General features: G+C 37.5%; 1 long non-coding RNA gene across 1 annotated transcript; it reads right to left on the bottom strand.

The window, feature by feature from the left end:
• Nucleotides 1-1,187: 1,187 nt before the first annotated feature.
• LOC139142060 (uncharacterized) lies at nucleotides 1,188-4,517 on the bottom strand. Its single transcript, XR_011554292.1, has 3 exons — nucleotides 4,314-4,517; nucleotides 2,011-2,075; nucleotides 1,188-1,700 (listed from the first exon to the last, which is right to left on the bottom strand). It is a non-coding gene; the product is annotated as an uncharacterized lncRNA (long non-coding RNA).
• Nucleotides 4,518-5,732: the final 1,215 nt, after the last annotated feature.

The following is a 5,732-nucleotide window of genomic DNA, read 5'->3' as shown; positions in this document are numbered from 1 at the left end:
ACATAATCAAACTTTCTAAGGTTAACAAAGGATGAAGAGTGAATAAAATTAACGTTTTCCTGTGGTAAAAATCTTACTTAGGGAGTTGTAATTATTTACGACCTTGGGGGGGGGGGAGTCTGGGGAATTTCATAGTATTCTGAAATTTCGAGTAAACCCCATGCCAACCCAAATGCATTTGAGTAACCCAGTCTCTAACACAGAAATTTTGACTGATCCCTCCCCTCCCCCCCCCCCACTTAGACCAGTTAAATACCAAGACATGTATTTGTAACATTTACAAAACTACAGCAATAGTACAGACCTTTCATATCCTGCTGGAATATCATCGGTTACCTCATGACAGTTGAAAAAGATGTGACCGGCAAAAGAAAATTCAAAGTCACAATAAAATGTAGATACAAAAGCTCATGCTGTAACCACTATCCAACCATATAGTATTGTTTACCATACAGTATTGTTTATTTTGGATGGGTATCATGACAAGGTTTCCACTAAGATATCTGACAGGGCAGAATTTGAAAGTACAGGAGAACAGTCAGGAGGCTGGGGGGTGGGGCAGTGTCAGAGGAGTTGTACCCTCTCGTGTTGAAAATTTAGAGATTGATGTGTGCAATAATGCAGTCTGGTGCAATATGAGAGATGTTATCAATTGTGTAAAACTGTTAGAACACCCAACAGGGGAAAAGTGTGAGAGGCGTGTCCCCTCTGCCACGTCCGAAATTTTGAGAAATTAATGAGTTCAATGATGCAGTCTGGTGCAATATTAGGTGTTTTCTATTTGTTTTTACTAAGTAAAACTGTCAGAACACCCCAGGGGGAGAGGAAGTGACAGGGGGTCGCATTAAGAATTTTGAGAAATTGATGAAATGGTGCAATCTGAGAGGTATTTCAATTCATTTTGTACCAAAATTGAGCAACCCCCTTCTTTCTTTCCAATTTTGAACAACCTCCTTGTAGCTTTCAATTTTTTGAGTGACTACCCTCACATTCCTCTGACCCCCCCAGGCCCTTATGTTAAATTACTCTAAAAGACCCATAAAATATTCTTGATGGCCTTTAATTTGTGAACAACATGTACAGTAAAAGTGGTCAACTTTGATGCAGTCTTGCTGATGCATTTTATGAGGCTTGAACTCACAATATCTACATGAGCTTTAACTCACAATATCTACATTACTAAACAGGCGTTTCAACTAGCAGCGGCCTGGTATCTCATGTAGCTGTACTGTGATAATGTTCAAGAGAATCCATAGGATAGCTAGGTGTGTGCCTCAATCAGGCAAAACAACAGTTAGCAATAATAACAACAGTAATAAATATTTTGAAGAAAAAAATAGATCTACAATGACAAAAATAATCTCAAAAATACAAAGTTGCATATCTTGGCACGATTTTACAAAATCTTATTGCTGCCATCCTAAGGGACATGTATAATCAATATTAATGTGTCTGACCAGAACTTTTGAATGATATTTTTGGTTAAATATGACAATAATTGCCTTAAAATTTAAGTTTTAAAATATTTCATAACAATATGAACAAATGTCAATAAGGTTACCCCTGCAAAACAGTATTTTAGATTTCTGTGGCAATTCTAGAGTTTATTTGCTTCTTCAAGCATAACCATTCTTTTCCTTGACATAAGGTAAACTTCAGCCTCCTCCAACAACACAATTGTGATGTAGTCTACAACAAACCTGAGTGTGAAAAATAGAAATATAGATATACTATTAATACATTTTTGTATATTTCAAATACTATGCTGACAAGCTAAATATTGATTTTTTAGCAATCTTTTTGTAGTAAAATAACAACTTACAGTGGACAAATATAAATAATGAAAATAATATCAAAAGTAAGCATTACAGGCCCTCTAAATTTTTGAGAGTTGTAATATAATAACTTACACAATTATCCCAAAACCATTCACAGGATACAGCTCAAGTTGTAACTACAAAATGGTACACCAATGTGAGTAGCAACATATGAACATAATACCCTACTTACATTGACGTTTCTTTCACATTCCTCTTCCATCTGTTGTTAAGGCAGTGTCATATCATTCAAAGATACTGTCAAAACAAACAGAAATCCATTATTACATCAGAATGAATAAACACTGTTAACAGACGTTTCATATTAAAAAGTATTCTTTTTTTTAATACTCTCTGTTTTCAACAGACATGCCATAAACCTTCAAAAGACACAGTTTATGTTTTACTTTGCATATAAAAATGATATTAGTCTTGCATTTGGTTATGTATAAGTGGAGCTGACAACAGTTGCCCCAAATGGGCAGTGACACATATGATTTGAATAAAATATCACTTTTAACATGGTCGTCATTTCCTTCTTTTGGCAGGTTACATCTGAACATATTTTACAGTACATGATCCTCATACAAATTAAAATGCCTCTTATTCAAAATGTAAGAACTTTATTGCCAATCAAAAAAGTTTTGTTTAACAACATTTAAAGAAAATAATGTGAAAATTTAAGAAAGTTTGACCAAGTCAGTATGGAGTTAAATTGTTTGGAAATCTTGAAATTGGAAGAATAGTGAAGCCAGGAAATTGGGTGATTTGCAAACATTTGCAAAAATTAACACTTCTTTATCAAGCAACCTACGACTGCTTCACAGCCTTGAAGATGAACCCAAATAATAATATTTTAATCTTGGGTTAACAATTTCATTAAATTAAATGAATGTCTACAAAAAAGTGATTTTGGTGCAAAATACCCTGTGTTGGGTGCAGCGCCCCTTAATTAGCAAGTTTTATACCACTGCAAAGTCTCTGTGCAACCAGGTGACACATTCTGACTCAGCATGATCTAACAGCAGATTCCTGCATAAAATTTTGATTTGAAAACTTGAATCACTTTTTTAGCATGAAAAGAGCAAAACATAGGAGAAACTTAGATGACAAAGCCTTATAAGGGAAAGAGAGATGTACCACATGACTCCGTGCAACCAGGTGACACATTGTGACTCAGCATACTCCTAAAGCAGACGACTGCATAAAATTTTGATTTTGAATCACTTTGTAATAGTATAAAAAGAGCAAAACCAATGAGAAAAATTAGCATTCACAGCCTTAGCACAGTAAGAGAGATGCACCAGAGTTTCGTTGCAACCAGGTGACACATGTTACTCAGCATACTCAAAATGCAGTTCCTGCAAAATATTTAGATTAGACAACTTAAATCAGTTGGCGATAGCATAGAAAGATGAAAACCAATGAGAAAACTTAGCATCCACAGCCTTAGCACAGTAAGAGAGATGCACCAGAGTGTCCGTGCAACCAGGTGACACATGGTGACTAGCATACTCCAAATGCAGATTCTGCAAAAAAATTTGATTAGACAACCTTAATCAGTTGGCAATAGCATAGAAAGATGAAAACCAATGGCAAAACTTAGAAGTCACAGCCATAGCACACTAAGAGAGATGCACCAGAGTGTCCGTGCAACCGGCGACACATGGTGACTAGCATACTCCAAATGCAGATTCTGCAAAAAAATTTGATTAGACAACCTTAATCAGTTGGCGATAGCATAGAAAGATGAAAACCAATGAGAAAACTTAGCATCCACAGCCTTAGCACACTAAGAGAGATGCGCCAGAGTGTCCATGCAACCAGGTTAAATACACATTGTGACTCAGCATACTCAAAATGCAGTTCCTGCAAATAATTTAATTAGACAACTTAAATCAATTAGTGATAGCATAGAAAGATGAAAACCAATGAGAAAACTTAGAAGTCACAGCCTTAGCACAGTAAGAGAGATGCACCAGAGTGTCCGTGCAACCAGGTGACACATGGTGACTAGCATACTCCAAATGCAGATTCTGCAAAAATATTTGATTAGACAACTTAAATTAGTTGGCGATAGCATAGAAAGATGATAAACCACTGGGAAAACTTAGAAGTCACAGCCATAGCACACTAAGAGAGATGCGCCGGAGTGTCCATGCAACCAGGTTTATAATGCTTTGAGCATTTTCGACCGTTGTTACTGAAGCAGTGCCATGAATACAAAGCAAGCACAGTAGCTTTGTACGGCTTTGGACCATAACAATCAAACACTAAAGTGCTGAATCTGTCGAGGTCGATCATGATGACTGATGTATGTAGACACAGTCAGAGGCGAACTGTCATGTAGACCTGGTTTCGTCTGACCTCTGAATTTTAAAGACCCCTGAATTTTAAAACCGCCTGCATGCTAACACCAGAGATATATGAGAAATCGTATCCTTGTGTTACAAGCCTACGATCAAGAATCGAACAGACTACTATACTTGTACTCACTTGCTTCGAAATGGCACAAATGAAAACGTGCTTTGACAACCAGAGCTAGCACAAGGTATCAAGAATGCAAGGAATTACCCATGCTTGGACTTTCAACTCTGATCTTTGACATCGAAACATAACCAAATATGGGTGTGTCATAGCCAACAACCACATGACATATTTACAACCAGATGACAGGACTCCCAAACGCGCGTACTCCCTCTATCTGACTTTGACCTTAAGCACAATGGCGACCGTTCTTATACTGTCAATTTGTCATCAAGCTATGACGATCACGTGACGGTGACGCTCAGGTCAAGGGTTCTCGCTACAGTTGTGTTGCGATGACCCTTGAACCGAGTGAGATCGATCGATAGGCCATGGCAAAAGTACCACTGCGTATTCACAGCCAGTTGTTGGTATACCAGCCACAGAAAGAAAAAGGTTTCTTAACGTAGTTCAGCTATTTCAAAGTACAATACAATTAATTTGGAAGGACAATAATGCAGATGTTTCAAAATCTAATACCTTTTACTATTTTGGACAGAAAACTTACCCTTTCTGGTCTTGCTTCCGCACGATCACGACTTCAGGGTGCGCTTACAAGAAAAATGTCGCAACTTCCGTTTTGATGCACCATGGGATAGGAAAAGGCATCAAACTTGAACACCAAGTGTTTAGAAGTTTGCACGCCGATGTTAAAATTAAACGTTCATGGTGGTTTTTATGATTTTCTTTTCAAATTTTCAAAATTTAAACCCGTAATAAACGTTTAAAATGTTTTTGTATACTTCCTTTTGTAGAAAAACATGCTTTCAACAATTGTGTAGACCGGAAATATTTTTCACTTAGTGTGAAAATCGTTACACCAAAATCCGTGTACGTTTGCCGGACAGCGAGGCAGTAGTAAATTTAATATGGCCATTGTAAAGTAAAAAACACAAAAGATTGATAATTGTTTCACAGTATTGCAAAATTTCTGTGATGCTGAGTTTTTGAACACTTGAAGGAGATGGTTGTTAACACATCGTGTTCAGGTTTAGAATATACGGCTAGTTTTCAATCGGGTTCGAACCCACAACATACGGCATCAGTCGCCTAGCGGAGAGGCCACAGAGAGAACCGCTCGGCTAAATCTCCACTCCCAAAAAAGAGTGTTTCAATAGCCGGCTACGTTGTTACATTTTTCTGACTGAGACCGCTCCACACGTTGTAGAGTTCGTGAAGCACTCACGCACGCATGCTCACTATCACACATCGCACATACAAACTTTAAACATCATTGTTAATAATAAGAACACTAGTGTTAACAATATGAACACTAGCCGTTCAAATTTGAACACCGATATCTACATTTTGAACGTGTAAAGACGCGTCTGGCGTCAACTATTTTTACAGCGTGGGAAGATAATAGTCCGTGGGCTGGAGGAGCCCACC

Source organism: Ptychodera flava, chromosome 10, assembly GCF_041260155.1.
Source record: "Ptychodera flava strain L36383 chromosome 10, AS_Pfla_20210202, whole genome shotgun sequence".
Classification (NCBI taxonomy): Eukaryota; Metazoa; Hemichordata; class Enteropneusta; family Ptychoderidae; genus Ptychodera; species Ptychodera flava.
The sequence above is the reverse complement of the archived record's forward strand: the minus strand, read 5'-3'. Positions and strand labels throughout refer to the sequence as shown.